The sequence below is a fragment of the Hippopotamus amphibius genome, chromosome 6, assembly GCF_030028045.1.
Source record: "Hippopotamus amphibius kiboko isolate mHipAmp2 chromosome 6, mHipAmp2.hap2, whole genome shotgun sequence".
Classification (NCBI taxonomy): Eukaryota; Metazoa; Chordata; class Mammalia; order Artiodactyla; family Hippopotamidae; genus Hippopotamus; species Hippopotamus amphibius.
Window position 1 is genome coordinate 127,286,678 of NC_080191.1, and position 17,442 is coordinate 127,304,119.

General features: G+C 36.7%; 1 pseudogene; it reads left to right on the forward strand.

Moving 5' to 3' along the window:
- Positions 1-10,090: 10,090 nt before the first annotated feature.
- Positions 10,091-12,438, forward strand: LOC130854964 (developmental pluripotency-associated protein 3-like; annotated as a pseudogene).
- The last annotated feature ends 5,004 nt before the right edge of the window (positions 12,439-17,442 follow it).

A 17,442-nucleotide genomic window follows, 5' to 3' on the forward strand; every position in this document is an offset into this window, starting at 1 on the left:
TAAATGACATACAATAAAATACAAATATTTAAAGTTTACAATTTGATGAGTAGTTGCCTTTATTTTTAATAACACATGGCGACGGGCTAATTAACGGGCTACTCAATATAATAGTACACAGCAATATATAAAACAAAAAATTTCATTGTTTTAAAAAAAGGTTATTTTCTGTGTATTTACAGTTACCTTTTCTGATAATTAATTGATCTTAGCGGATGCATACCAGACAGGCTTCACTGACATTTTCATTATTTCAAATGAATCACCAAATTTGTCATTAACTCAAGACTGAGCAGCCCAGGGAATGGGACTGTTGAGAGTCAAAGGTAAGGAGCACTGAATACACATTTCTCTTTGTTCACAATATGCTGTAGGGAATATCTCAGCCTAGAATTCATTTTTAAGTGTATTTTTTCAGGATCTGTGTATAAATGATATCTTCCTATGTTATTTGGAAATTAAACAAATATTTAGGAACCAGTTCATGATTGTATAATGGATGGATTGGATAGTCATTGGAAAAGAGGGAAAATGGATGAACGTGTGCAGGTGCCCTGAGTGACACCTATACAGGTAGGAAATGAGAAGAGAAAGGTCACAGACATGATCAGGCACCAGATGCTGTGAAACCAAGGAACAATTTAAAAGATTGGAAGCTTTTGGAGGGTTTTAAACAAGATGGTGACATGATCGGAAATACATTTGGGGAAGTTAAGTAAGTTCTCCAGGGTCAAACAACTTAGAAGTTGGTGAAGATATGATTCAAACTCAGGTCTGTTCTACTCCAAAGACTGAGCTTTTAACAATCTATACTACAGAGTATTGCCTTACTTTTGATATTATTATCTGAATCAAATCCTAAACTCGAAGCTTGGGTTTGTGTCAAAGTTTATCTTTGCTTAAAGAGAGTCATATCAGTAATAACATATTTTGACTCTTTGAAATATATCATGAAACATGAGGACACAGAAAAGAGATATAATAGAAAACAACCCTCTATTGGAAAAAAAAATGTATTGAAAACTTTGCTACGTTGAAAACATTTAAGCAAAATGACATCTGAGAGTAATTCAGACAGTAACTTACGTTAGTTACATTTGTATGCTATGACATAATGTGAATTATTACATCAAAATAATTCTGATTTTTCCTCAAAATTTTTGTATAGAATAAAAATTGAGCTGAACATACTATGTACATAAATTCTTTATGAATTTTTCATATATCTTCTCTTCTAGATTGCTATTAGGTATATGATTAGATATGTTGAAATCTATAAGAAAGGCTCATATTGTATTTTGCTCCTGATTGGAAGAAAACTCATGAGAGAAAGTCTTCCCTGTTCCTGTACAATTTGCAGTCTCAACAAGATTGGATAGTTCAAAGCAAAGCCTCATTCTGTTTTCAAATTTTTCCATTATTTATTTATTCTGGAGTCATATTGTTGCATTCTCCTTTCCCCTTTCTTTGGAGGAACTAAAAGAGGAGAGTTTTATGGAGGAAAGTATCTCAGAACGAAATTTCACATTTATTTATTCGGTCAGATTATTTCTTGTATTGATGTGTCCTAATTTTCTGTGTTTCTTTATTTTTCTATGAAGCAAAGAAAATAAAACTTCTTAAATGGATCAAAAAGTAACTCAGGGCTGCACAGACTCTTAGTTTATTTTATGGTGGCCTTAAAAAAAAGCCACAAATTTGTTTGGTAACGGCTGAGTCTATTCTTTCCCCCAATCTAAACTTGCATTTGGCCAATACCTTATATAAGTGATTATATTTTGTCATGAGAACCATGCTAGTCTGAAGTAAAATATACATTATTTTATTCTCATGTGATTTCTATATTTAATAATTTGAGGATGATTTTTCTTGCCAATAAATATACTTCTACAGTATTATTATTGTGAACAAGTTCAAAATATTTCACTGTGTGAAAGTATTTACTAAAGTTCATGGAAATAAACCCTTACTGCTGTATATTTAAGCTGTTTTTTTATATTTAATTATGATTAAAGACTGTAAAGAATATAATCATAACTAATTTCATTTAACAAATATTCAACAATTTTCCCCCACATAGTTGAAGTAATCTTTTCCAAAGACAATTCTGTTTATATTTAAGACTCATTAAAGCTTTGAAAGGAAACTTTAGTTATTTGAGAAAAACAACAAAACTGCAAAAAAAGAGAACTCTGGTGCTTTCTTATCCCCTCCTGCCTCTTTGCATACCACATTCCTGCTTCTCTCGCCATTCCAGCCACAGTGGTCTCCCATCAGCTCCTTGTATTCACCATGTCTCTTCCTACCTCCAGGCCCTTGCACATGCTACTCCTCTGATTGAAACCTGCTTTCTTCTCTTTTCTGGTTAACACATATTCCTCACTCAGCTTTCAGCTTAAAGGGCTTTCCTGAGAGAAGCCTTCCTTGATCTCTTTGACCGTGTTAAACACCTCTCTTAGAAGTGCTCATCTCTCCCTTACATTGCAGTTGCCACAGTTGTCACGTTTGTCTGATTTTTCATATGTCTCCACCACTAAACTCTAGCTTTGTGAAAACAGGGACTTCCCATCATTGAATACCTAGCGCCTGGCACACTGACTGATGGAAGTACATGTGGAGTATGTATGTGTATATGTGTCTGTGTGTGTAAAATATTCATCAAGTATATACTATGAGTCAAATATTATGTTAATTGATATATACAGTGAATTTTTAAGTATGAATACATTTCTAGAAGTGTCAAAGGATATGCACACATTTACATTTTTAATACACATTGTCAATTTGCTTTCAAGAAATGTTGTACCCAATTAAAATCCCAAGATAAATGTATAAGGGTAAGAACTCCTTTCCCTGATCCCCCAAAATACTTATAGTAGTCATCTTCAGTAATTTTCATTTTCTTCCTAATAGTAAAGAATATTTGTTTATGTTTATTTATCATTTGTACTCATTACATAAATCCTCAGATTTAAATTCTTCAGCAACATTTTGCAAATAAAAATGTATAGACTCATATGGTTCCATAAATTTCTTTTGGAGGATCTTCAATACGTTTCATATTTTGTGTTTTCATCTGAATACAATTATGAAAAGAAAGTATATAGGTATATTCTGGCCATCAGGAAAACCACCGTATAATCAAGTCCCACTAAATGATTTTAGTACCAATGTTTGTATTATAATAAAAAAGGAACCACTTAACACAACTTTACTTATCAACAGTGAGAAAAGAACAAAGGCACACTTAGTAATAAAGTGATGTTTTTATAACAAGGAAGGACAGATGATGCCATGGTGTGTTTTATAAGTAATAATGCCACAGTTATTTAAAGAGAGGAAATTTATGGGAGAACTCAAAAAATCTTTCAGAAGTACTATAGTCATATTCTAAGAGGAGATTTAACTTCTGCAAAACAACATCATCTTTCATATTAAATCATAATTGTTAGTTTGGATTTTATGATTTTCATAGGGATTTTGTTGTCATTTAATTTAAAAATCTGACTGTTACATAGTATAAGATTTATATATCAAGTTTCCATTTACTCTTATTTACCAGTATGTAATTAATTTTAGTTGACATTAGGAGTCCTAAAGAATATTTCCTTTTAAAAATGTCTTTTTAGTACTCAACTGTGTGAAACACAATCATAGACTAACATAGTTTGAAATCTACAGCTGACACTTACCTAACAAATTCTGAAGAAACAATATCAACTATTGTTAAGATGATCATAAAATTTCTTGCTTAAATTTTGAGAGTGAAAGGGAGTGCTATTAATAATTCTGCCAGAACAATAGATGTAAGGCTAATAACTCCTGTGTTGTTTGGTGACCCAAAGTATATAGCTGTCTTTGTTGTAACTTTTCTCATGTAAAAATCAGGGCAGGGAAAAATGCAGACTTAAGTAGTTCAGTGGTCTGGTTTCCAGGACTGGGTGTAATAATTACAGGGTTTTGGTGCTTGGGATTTGACTCACTGAGTTAGAGCATGGCAAGAAATAGGAGTATTTTGTGGAATGATTATATCAAAAAACAGGTAGAAAGCACAAAATGAGTTATGTATAAAACCAAATAAGTGCAGAAAAAAGCAGGCAGAATGTGATATGAATGTTTTAAATAAATTAGATTCCAAGCACAATTTGCCAGTTCCATTCATTCCCCTATAGAGAGGAACTTCACCAAGGACGCTCACCTCAAGCAACATACCTTCAGTCTGGCTTTAAATGCCGTCTGTAAGTGAGGACTTCCAGATTCATATCTCTGGAGCCAACTCTCCCCTGAACTCCAGAATCACATATCCAGCTCTCTGCTTGATGTCTAAAAAGACATCTTAAAATTAAGATAGACTGTCCTAGTCTGCTCAAACTGCCATAGCAAAATACGGTAGACTGAGTAGTTTAAACAACAGAAATTTATCTCCTTATAGTTCTGGAGGGTGGAAAGTTCAAGATCAAAGAGGTGGTCAATGTAGTTTCTGGTGAGAGCTCTCTTCCTGACTTGCCACCTTCTGTCTGTGTCGCCAGGTAGTGGAGAGAGAGAGAGAGAGAATGTAAGTGCATGAGCAAACAAGCTCTGATCTCTTCTTATAAGAGCACAAGTCCCATCATGAGGGCCCACCCTTATGACCTCATCTAATGCTAATTAACTCTGAAAGCCCCACCTCCAAATGCCATCACATTGTGGTCTAGGACTTCAAAATGTAAATTTATGGTGAGACAAAACATTCAGTACATAACATAAACTGACTTCTCTCTTAGGCCTCTTTATTATGACACTTCATTCAAGATTGCTCCTCTGAACCCTTCTTTTTCTCCTACACCACCCAATCAAAAAATCCTTTCTGTTCTTACTGCAAAATACAGCAATGCTTACCCTGGATTACAATGTCCTGTGAGATCAGGTGTCTGGCTGACTCTGATTTTTTCACGATTTCTGGCCATACTTTCTTGGTTAATAGTAATTATATTTTACACTATAACCAACATTTCCATAATTGTTTAGCCTTATGTCTGTATTTAAGTTGGTTCAGTACTCATTTCCAGTATACATCACAGAGTGAAGATAAAGTGAGATGCTCTCTCAGGCCATCCCTCCCCAAATCCACCTGGACCAAGTACAGGAACACTGATCAGGCCCTTTCGCACTAGCTCTATAGAAGTATATCCTATTCAGCATTCACCCTCAATCCAAGTTTCAAATTTTTGTCATTGTGCATTGTGGCTGTTTTCTAGTTCACTGGAGGTGGAGTTTACAATTATTTTGTTCTTTGCAATGTTTGGCTGGTTTCAAAGAAAAGAAGGAATAGAAACATCACCATTTTTCCATCTTTAACTGGAAGTTTGATTCAAAAGATTTACAAATAAAAATATGAAGCCAGTTGTCAAGGCACACATAGTATAATAAAAGAAAATCATCCTTAAACAGTTTATAGTTCATATGCTATATGGGATAATATTCGATAGCTTGCTTATTTTAATGCCTTCTTTGGTTCTTATCATAAAATAGCTTTTTAAGCAAAAACATACATGTAAACAAACTTTGTAATTTAATATTACATAAAGCTGCTAATTTATGTCTTTATTCACTAGGAATTTAAAAATTCAAATGAAAATAATAATTCAAAACTGTTAAATACTCATAATACTGACAGAATTTTAAAGTTTGATAATTTCAGGCTTTAATGAAGTTGTAGAACCTAGGAAACTCTCATACAATTGGAGGCATCAATGCTACTTCTAGCATAGATCCTTAAAAAGAATTCTTTTTTATACAGATGACGAATAATAGGATTTTGATTTTAACATTATTGGTGATATCAAAACATTGGCAACCAACTAAATGTGCCTTAATTGGAAAATGGATAAATAAATTGCAGTAAATAAAACAGTGGTATATTATATATCAGTTAAAATGAATGAAATAAAGGTACATGTATTAACATGAATTCATCTCAAAAATATAAAGAAGTGAAAAAGAAAATTGAGGAAGAGTGGGTAGAGTAGGTTGTCATTTGTATAAAGTTTAAAATAGAACAAAACAATACTCTATTTCTATCAGATAGCATTTGATCAGGAGATTAAAAGCCACATTATATTCCAAGTATTAAGAATTTTGATACAAGAGATTAGAGGTGAACAAAACAACTGAAAGGGCTGGGGAAGTATAACACAGGAACTCACTAGTGATAATTAGTTGTAACAATAGAGCTAGTAGTTTTCATGATGTTATTCAGAAAGCATTGTAAGTCTCAGGAATCAAGAAGAAAAGCCCTGACTATCCCAGCAAGCAAACACTGATTCTCAAGAAACCATTACTTGATACCTCTATTGTCTACAGCACTAAAGCAGGTGAGCTTGCCAGAAAGCTGTCATGGTCTTCTTGTTTGCAATCTCCCCAGCTTCTGGCTGAAAATACCACCAGAGAATCCTATTCACCCCTACCATCCTACCTTCCAAATGCCACTCAAGCACTTCTCATTGGCAGACTCTAACCCAGAACCATGTGGAAAAAGGAACTGTGAAAAGTCATTCCTGGCTTCTCTGCAATGCAGAATCCTTTGGAGACCTTGAAAGGGATGGCAGCTATGCCATATTAACAACAGTCCAGCCAAATATTCTTGCTAGACAAAAAAATATATATATAATAAATGCTTAAAAATAGACTTGGGAATGATAAGCATGACATACAGGGTAGTGGTTACTTCTGAGCGGGGAGATAGTCAAAGTAAAAGCAGTTCAAGGTTAATGGAGAAACTATTGGTCTTAAAAAAGAATTAGATAGCATTGTAGCTTCTAATGAATAGAGTTATTGACAAACTACATTTCAAGCACATGTGTAAACACTATAAATTGAGTTTCACTTATCATCTAAGCTTTGTTTTATGTTTTGAGTTTAGCCAAGTACAAAAAGTTTTCAAATCTTCCAGATTCTCTGATAAAAAAGGTACACAATTGTGTCTAGTGTGCATGATGTCACATCTGTGACTATATCCATCGTCACGGAGGTCAAGATGACTTAATTCTGCAATAGATTAGGGAAATAATCAATGTATAACTAAACGCGCCAGTGTGTGTACAGCTTGAGAATCACTTTAGGACGTTGTTGGGAGATCACACCTAACCTTAGACTGTATTTGAAAAGGAAAACCTGACAATTTCCTATTTACAATTGATCAAAGGACCAAATGGATTCATTTTTTCAAGTTTCCAGCATATATACATTTCCTTATCTCATCTCATGGAAAAGCAACACAAGAAAGAAAATTTAAGGAGCAATGGGATGCTATGAGGCTGTGTGAAATCCTAAAAAGACCCCTTTTCAATCACAGGAAAGTACTTTTTACATTTTTCTATCACAGTTTAATTTAATCCAAACTTATTTCTCCCATGCTGTGTCTGGTCTCCGTAATTATTGTCATAGTTCTCTCACAGGGTTTTTATCTTGGCCTCTGACATTGATTACTTTTTTTTCCAACAAAGATAATATCCAGTTTCCTATATCTTTAAAAACATTTAGAACAATTTTATATTTTAAATTTAAAACAGTGATGTGTTTTAACATGCTTAAAACCACACAGGTAAAATGTTCATGATATAAGTATGCACTTTCATCTGTAAGTATCTTCATATTCCTAGGAACTTACTCATTTGTGTCTAAGAATGCAAAGGAGTATATTACAACCTACAGTGTTGAGAAGTGAAAATGTAGCAATGCTATAACCCTTGATTTGTATTAGTGTGAATGTTCAAATAGACTGTGATGCAAAAACTGTTCAAAAGAAAGAAGTCAGTCATGTAAGATGGGCTGAAAACCAGTCATTTCTAATAGAAGGCTTCTAAATGGCTATAGCTACAGATGCCAACAGAAGAGCAAGTGACTAGAAAACAACCAGTGAGAGAGCAATTCCTACTGCTGTCCAATAGTAAACATATGCCAATTTTCCTTGATCAGACAAAAATAGTCACAGAAACTATCGGGCTGGACAGTTGCCATGTTTTTTCAAAAGAGTTTGTGGTTGTAGTTTACAGCAAATGAAAAGCAGACAGAAAGAAAATGACCTAGCTATAGATTTTTGCTCAGAGTTGACAGTCAACATCTGGAGAAATTAAAAGAAGTGAACTAGTTTATCTAATTAAAGCCTTTGATAACTTGCAAAGCTCACTTAGTTATAACTAACCTAGAATTTAAGGTTTATAAAGTGTTTTCACACTATACTACTTTTAAACAAAGTGCTTGAACATAGACACTCAACTAGAATATCAAATTGAACACAAAATTTAATGTGTTTATTTATTCAAAAGTATGTTCTCTTCACTCCATTAAAACAACTCGAGGTTTGGAAGGGGGCGGGGGGTGAAGGGGAAGCTGAGACAAAGCGAGAGAGTAGCACAGACATATATATACTACCAACTGTAAAATAGATAGCCAGTGGGAAGTTGTTGTATAACAAAGGGAGTTCAACTTGAGGATGGAAGATGTTTTAGAGGACTGGGACGGGGAGGGTGGGGGGGACTCGAGGGAGGGTGGGGGGGGAGTCGAGGGAGGGAGGGAGGGAATACGGGGGTATGTGTATAAAAACAGATGATTGAACTTGGTGTACCCCCCCAAAAATAATAAATAAATAAATAAATAAAATTTTAAAAAAAACACAACAAAACAATAACAAATGAAATGGCCAATAGCAGAAAATCTCACAGTAAAAACTGACTTTTGGTACTTAGTAGAGAAAGAGACTCTAGATACAATTGTCCTAAACAGATTGACATGAGATCAAATTTATTTTAAGAGGATAAGCTTAAACTCAAGAACCTTAAAATTAGATATGTTCAGCCTCGCAAAACTTCCCAGTTGCCTCAGTGTACCCATATATGTCCAGTATTCCCCTGTGCTCTACAGTAGGTAAGAAATGCATTTAATGTGGCTCTTTGGAACCATGATCTGACAGGCAGAGACTTCAGGGACCATTTTGTCTCCCATCGCACATTGAGGCTCCCCCAAATCCATGGCTCCTGTGATTTCCTGGTCTTCAGCTTCCACAGTGCCCATAGTGCAAATCAGCTGAAAGAAGGCTGATTAGCTTCAGCTCTGAAGTAGGGACACAACCGGCCAGAGCTTTAGCAGTTGTTCTGAAATCAATTCTGACCCAGAGAAGATTTCAGTACAAATTAGACAATATATCTAATTTTCCAGAGTTGAGGAAGTTTAAAGTTCACCAAAACTAACTGACCTTCCAAGTTATTTTTTCCACTTAACTCTTGTTTTTGAAATTGAAGTTCATGTCTCATAATCTTTTTCATAGTGTATAAGGGAGTTGAATAATATTTACTCATTCATTTTTCTAATATTTATTGTGTGCCTTTTATATATGAAGCACTGTTTTAGGCATAGAGGTACAGCACTGAACACAAACAATATACTCTGTTCTTATGTAGCTTCCATTCTAGTGGGAGAAGAAAAGCAGTAAACAAATAATTTCAAATAGATGTAAATTATACGGAGACAATAATGGAATAGAGAGTCCTTGGGGGTTGCGGGAATAACACAATTAAGATATGGTTGTCAGGTAAGGATTCTGAGAGGAAGTAGTATTTGAATTAAATTCTGACCAAGGGAAAGAGGCCAGTCATGCAAGGACATGAAGCAAGAGTATTTTATGCAGAGAGAATGCCAGTGCAAATGTCTGGAGGCAAGAATAAGATTATTGTTCTGCAAGGAGAGAAAGAGGGTCATTGTTTCTGGAGCAAAGTAAGCTTGAAGGATGTAATTTGAGATAAGATGAAAGATATTGGCAAATCATGTAGGACCTTAAGATTATATTGTAAGAAAATGGAAGCCATTGAAGGATTTTAAGCAAGGAAGCAATGAAATTTCCGACTGGATGTTGTATAAAGAATGAATTGGGCAAGCAAGAATAGAATCAGGGAGATAAGCTTGGACTGTTGCAGTAGTTCAGGTGAGAGAAGATGTTAGCTTGTCAAAAGTGAACATGAAGTAAAAAGAAGACAGAGCAATTTGAGTCTAAAGCATCACCTTCTACCTGAACCTAAAGATCTAAGAGGAGCTTCAAGCTGTGAAAATACTCCCAATGGATTCATCTGAGGTTAACCCAACCTGGACCTTGGAGTCTCCTCAAATGCCCATCTGTCCATTGTTGAAAATTCCCAGGCAACTCCAGCTGCCCTTCAACCTACGTCTGAAGTGTTAATAAAGAACCTCAGTAACTTGACGCTCAACCCCAGTATCAAATTGCCTCTTATTCTACCTCAACCTACTAGGCGGTTACTTGGTGAAAACATACCCTATAGGAAAGGGGTGAGGACCGTTTTAACTGATCGGAGAGATAAGATGGAAGGGCTGATTCAATCTATTAAAAAACACTATGGTGAGCTTCCCTGGTGGCGCAGTGGTTAAGAATCTGCCTGCCAATGCATGGGACACGGGTTTGAGCTCTGGTCCAGGAAGATCCCACATGCCACAGAGCAACTGATTCAGAGCACCACAACTACTGAGCCTGTGCTCTAGAGCCCATGAACCACAACTACTGAGCCCATGTGCCACAACTACTATAGCGCATGCACCTAGAGCCTGTGCTCTGCAACAAGAGAAGCCACTGCAATGAGAAGCCCGCACACCACAACAAAGAGTAGCCCCCCTCACTGCAGCTAGAGAAAGCCTATGTGCAGCAACGAGGACCCAACACAGCCAATAAATAAATTAATTAATTAAAAACAAAAAGCTTAAAAAAAAAAAACGCTATGGCAAAGGAGTTCCTCAGTCTGACTCTCAAAGAGAACCACAGCAGAATGATGTTGAGACTCGATCAAGAGTACAAAGATTTAGATGTCACTGTCGTTTTTGCCGGTTTCATAGAGATCCTTCTGAGGATACTGATGAGAATTATTACAATAATAAGTATTATAGTAATTATGACACGAGTAGAATGAGCCATAAATCTTATTCTTATACTATTTTTTCTTGCTGGTAATTTCAAGATCTTTATGAAGCAGCTTCGGAAAGATTGTGTACCAATATTTTGATAACCTATAAGTTCTGTGTCTTTTTTTTCTTGTATGTCCCTTCTACCTTGCATTTGAATGACTTGAATATACTTTGGTTCCACTTTGTGAAACAAATTAACTTGTATGGAAGGAATTTGAAGAATTTGGGTGGCTTGACCACAGCATTGTTAGAACAGCGTGTTGAATTGTAATAAAAATTTGATGTGCTATTTCAATTTTTGGTAACAAATGTGTTTATAGAGGATCTTATTAAAATTTGAGACTTATCTGAGTACCTTTAAAAAGAATTCTTGTTCTTATTTTAGACTTTTTTTGCTAGCTATATATTAAATGAATAATACCCCCATCACATTCCCAGGATGTAAATATCTGGCGTTCTAATTTTTTGTGATATTGTCCTGTTTTAGTTCAGTTGTCTTCTTTTATAACCCACATGTACACAGACCTGGATTTCTTTGTGGAATAAAAGAGATAAATAAAACCCATCTTCTGCCCTCCAAAAAAAATAATAATATATTTTGTAGGTATAATCCCAAGGCCATATGTGGGCATTGAATGTGATGGTGTGAGGTAAAAGAGGAATTAGGATTACATCAAACTCAGATTTCTAGGCTGATTAACTAAAGGAATTATTCATATGGAAAAGACCAAAGGATTAAGGTTGAGGACACAAAAGGCTAAGATTGGAGACAAAATTCTGTTTTGTATATGTTAGATTTGATTTTGTTTTTTCATCTGTGGATTGAATATCAAGTAGGTAAATATAAGAACCTGGAGTTCAGGGGAAACATCAAGGTCTGGTGTGATAGGGTTTCGTCAGCATGGAGGTGTTATTTAAAATTGTTGAACAAAGTAAGATCACCTAGATTGGAGACATAGATAGAAAACAAAATAAGGACTAGAGCTGAAGCTTAAACATATGGACATTTAGAAGTTGAAAAGAATGTAGGCCAGCAAAGGAGACTGAGAAGACACTGATGCAAAATGAAAATCAGGACATGTTAGTACTGGTAAATTATGTGCCTTTTCAAAATTGGTGCAGACTCTCCTTCTCAATATATCCATTGCTTCGACCTTTGTCCAAACATTCTCCACCTTGCCTGAATTGCTAGAATAGCTTCCCGCTTCCACGCTTTCTCCTCAAGAAGCCAGGAGATCCTGTAAATACATCAGACAGATGTATTTGTACCTTGCATTGGGTCCCCGCCTCATCTAGAGTTAAAGTCAACCTCCTTTCATGGTCCCAAGGCCTTCGACAGTTCACGCCATCATCCTTCTGATCCCATCTCCTTCCCTTACCCACTCTGCTTGTGCCACACTGGCCCGATCACCATCCCCCAGGTACAACTGGCCCCCTCCCACTTCAGCGCTTTGCACTGACCACGACTCTGCTTGGAAAACGCTTCCCCCATAAATTATCATGTTTTCTCCCTTCCTTCATGTTCTTTGCTCAGCATTCACACTTACAGTAAGATCTTCCCTGAACATTCTGTTTAAAATGGCAAGCCCCCTCCCAGCTCTCCTTCATATCCTTCCCTGCTTCATTTTTCCATAGCATGTAACAGTATCTGATGCACTATAGATTTTATTCATTTATTTACAATCTTGTTGCCTGTGTCCCCTATGAGGAGGGAACTTTTTTTAATATCTGAAACAATTACTGGCACATAGGCAGTCAGTAAATATTAGTTAAGTAGAGCACAAGGGATGAAAGGAAAGGAAGGATTCAACTCTATTTACTACTGCTGAGAGATTGGTTAAGATGACCTATCATTTTATTTGGCAAGATAGAGGCACTGATGACCTTGACTGAAGCCCTTTTGCAGAGGGATGGAGATAGAAACCTGCTGAAGCCTGTTGGAGCCTTTAGAAGAGAAACAGAAGGTGAAGAAGAGGATAATCTGAATTGCTACAACTCTTTTAAGTAGTTTTGTTTTATAAGACAACAGAGAATAAGCTGGTAGCTAGAGATGTATTGGACAAGAAGGTATGTTTTCTGGTAAGAAGATTCAGGAGAGGAGAGCAGTTGCTGATACAGAAGAGCAAAATGGCAGATGCAGAAGCCCTGAGCAGGCAAACAGGGATGAGATCCGAGGACAATGTGAGGAGAGCATATGTACGTCTTCCACTGTAACTAGAGAGAAATCACCTAATCGATTACTGTTAAGCTCTTTTGTGTGAAGGTCACCATTATTGTGTGTATGTGTATGTATATGTGTGTGTGTGTGTGCGTGCCAAATACTTTGAAGGAGGGAGATAAACAATAAATACAGAAACTTAGTGTAGATAATTTTTTGGAGTCAGACATTTCAAATCTTGTCACCACCACTCACTTTCGGTATATTACCTTAGACAAGTTATTTGCCTTTTCTAAGCCTCCATTTCCTCATTGTAAAATGGAGTGGCTAGTATTTGCCTCACGGAATTATGGTCAAATGCATACGTATATCAAATCTAACACAATGCCTTGTGTGTAGTAGGCTCTCAGCAAATGGTGCTTAGCATTATTGCTTTGTTTTTATTATTTTAAATGTTGCCTATATTTGTACATCTGTATAAAGGAGATAATGCCTATCTCATGAGTTTTTAATGAAAATTAGATTATTGCTTTACAAATTGTAATGTTAGTATAAAGGTAAAATATCGACACCAATCCCAGGTAGAGCTATCAAAACAAAAGCAAAAAAACTGTACCATCTGCAAGAAGCACCCTCTGTCTCACTCTCTAGGCTTGGAGATGTAATGATATCATCCCAGATTAGAGGATTCAGAAGTGTATATTATAAAACTATAAATAATACCTAAAAAATGCAGAGTTAGATCACTGGGGGGACTGAAACATTTGAAAGACAAGTTTCATTAAGTTCATCAGACATAACTTTTCAGCATTTTCCTAATATCATCACAGTGTATCTTTCTACTCTAAATAATTAGGAAATTATTTAATCCTCAATGTTTTCACAACAGTATTTTTATTTGTGTCTTCAGAGAGAGCCTTGCTCTGAATATAACATCAAAGAGAAAAGTAACAACTATCAGTGACTAATTAAAACAAAATGTGGAAACTGCTTTAATGTTTATAATTTGAAATATCTCATTCTATGTACTCTTACACCTGTAATACTTACAGAAGCCTTTGATCAAATTCTGAAGTACTTGGCATACATTATTGTCATTCTGTTCTTTCATTTACCTATTTCTTTCTCAGATAGGTGTCTTCTAGGGCTTAACTTTCTATATTAGTTAATCAACTCCACTTATTAAAGGTTAGTTTCAACACCCTGGATTGGATTTCTTGAAAAAAAAAACATTGATAGAGTCCTTATTGTTACGGAACTTAATTTTATTGGGGAGACAGCATATCTTATATATAAAGTCATATATAAAATAGTAGTGGTGATGAAAGCTGTATGCTAAAAGAAAATACACTTAGGTAGTGATAAGAGTGACATGAGGATAATCCTTGTTCCTAGCCAACATCTGTGTGCTGTCAATACCCTAAATCCATATCTACAAACTGTAGGGTGTTCAACTCACTCTAGTTTTCCCAGGACTTTTCTGATTTTAGCACTGAAAGTTCAAGCAAGAAACCCCGCAATTCAGGCAAACAAGAAGAAATTGATCACGCTTACAGTCTGCTCTATCTCCTGAGATTCAGCTGGACATCTCCATGCTACAGCCTACAGATATCTTATTCTCAAGAGGATCCAAACCAAGTTATTCCTTACTTCCTGCAAAACTGCTCTTCTACTTGTGTTTCCTATCTCAGTAAATTCTACCACTATCTACCCTGAAGATCATTCCAGACACCAGGTCTTTCTTTTTAACTTTCTTTTTCTCTCACATGCCTTATCTCACACGTCTTGTTAATTCCTTCTCCTAAGGACAGGAGTTCCAAATTCCTTCCAAATTCCTCTTCAGTCTGCCTTTAGCTCTATACATTGACATTAAAGCTGCTAACTGGATTCCCTACCTCATTCTTGTCCTATGTAGTCTTTTTCTGCACTGAACTCAGAGCAGTTATTTTCTAAATCACTAAAAGTCATCATTTCACTTCTTTGATAAACACTTTTCAGTTTCCCTTCTTTGCTAATAGAATGAAATCTACACTCTAGCATAGAGCATATCGTATCTCCTTGCTGCTTTGTTAACACAGTCATTTTGGCACTGGAGCATTTTAAGTCAATCAAAAATCAAACAAATTAAAAACTAAATAAGTTAGCTATCAAGCCATGAAAAAACATGGAGAAAACTTAAATGCATATTACTAAGTGAAAGAAGCCAATCTGAAAAGGCTGTATACTGTATGAGTCCCACTATATGACATTCTGAGAAAGGCAAAACTGTGGAGACAGTAGTAAAAAGATCGGTGGTTGCCAGTGGATGAGAGGGGAAGGAAGGATGAATAGGCAAAGCACAGAGGATTTTTAGGGCTGTGAATCTACCCTGTATGATACTATAATGGTGGGCACACAACATGGTAAATTTGTCCAAACGCATAGACTGTACAGCACAAAAAATGAACCCTAATGTGAACTGTGGAATTTGTTTGATAAAGATGTGTCAATGTGGGTTTATTAATTATAGCACATGTACCATTCTATGGGGGATGTTGATAGTGGGGAGGACGATGCTTGTGTGGGACCAGGGGGTAAATGGGAAATTTCTGGACCTTCCACTCAATTTTGCTGTGAACTGCCAAGACCAGCTCGGCGACTCGAGGTGAGTGACGGGTGCCGCAAGCTTGAAGAAGACACAGACACAGACTCAAGAGAAAAGTGGGACCGGGGGGCTCAAGACCTCTCTGATCAAGAGCCCCGCTGACTCATCCCAGGTTGCTTTTATTGAGTTCCTGGGCTAACATTCTCAGGTTACTCCCATAAACAATCAAAGGCCTCACATGACTGAGGCAATGATCTTTGTTTGCTTCCTGGGTCCGAGTTGAGCAGGTGTGGATTTGAGCTGGGCCTGGAGAGCAAAACAGCCCTGGGGGCAGGAGACCTCTCTCAGATATTGGGGGTCTGTGCCCCACCCCTGTTGGCCCCTCTGCGACTGTGCCTGTCTTAGGTTGTTCCTCCCTTGAGGAATCTTACCCGTCTCTGGCTAACCAGTCATCCTCCAGGGCCAAACACGGTGATATAAGGAAGGCTCTATGCACCACCCCTGTTGGCCCCTCTGTGGCTGTGCCTGTCTTAGGTTGTTCCTCCTCTGAGGAATCTTACCCATCTTTGGCTAACCAGCCATCCTTCAGGGCCAAACAGGGTGATATTAGTCTCCACGCCCCGCACCCTCAGCTCCTCCACTGCTCAAGCAGGACATTCTGAATCCCATCGCTCGGCCCACATACTTTAACATTTTCAAGGTTTCAGAAAGGCTCCTGAATGTCTTCCCACAGTGAACCTAAAGCTGTTCTAAAAATAAAGTCCATTAAAACAACTTCTCTCTTTCTACCAATAAAAAATAAGCTTGCTTTCTAAAGATAAAAGTAATATATAAGTAGAATAAGATTCAAATAATATAAAGTAATCAAAAAATAAAATAAAATGAAAGTCTTCAACAATTTTTATACATACTACATAAACCTAATCTCGGTTATGTGATTTAATTCTTGTTACTGGAAATTTTCATTTTCTGCTTTTGCAATCCCTATGTAAAAAATAAAAACCCTGTCATACCAGAATCCCATTTGGACTGGGGCACAGATTTACTATTTCTAGGCCCACAACACACTCATAAACTGAGATGCTTCCCTATACACTCCAAGAATATCTTTCAGAAAAGTCTGTGCATAATCCTTTAGTAACTCTAGAAGAGACTGCCAATTTTTCTCCAATATCTCTTATCTCCTTATTTCTCATGAAAAGAATCCCAGGGTACAGGACTGCCAGAATAAAAGCTATATTTCCCAGCCTCCTTGCAGCAGCATTTGGCTATTTGACTAGGTTTTGGCCAATGGGAGGTAAGAGGATGTGTGATGTCCAACTACTGAGAAGTGTTCCTGGAGATAAGGGTCTTGTCTTCTCTTTTTCTTTTCTCCCTGCTCTGTTGGGCTGTCGAGAGACTGCGGCAGATGGCTTTGACTTGAGGATGGTGAAACAGCTCAATAAAGACTGATGCTTTAGATTTACCTGAGCAACATGGCTGAATAAGACGTCCTTCCTCTGTACCCCCACTCAACAACAACAATTTGGCATCCATCCATGGACAAAAGTACTTTTGTGAGAGATGTGGTTTACAGCACCGCATACCAAGGGATCCAGGTGTCTTCCCCACGTGTGCACTTGGTAATAGGTATACAGACCTCAGTTCTGACTGTAAAGCCCGCAGTGGCCCTGAAACCTGCTCCAGCTCCACCTGGCTGTGGTCCTGAAGCTCCTTGAAAACACTGCCTTAGAAGTTCACCCTGATGGAAAAAGCC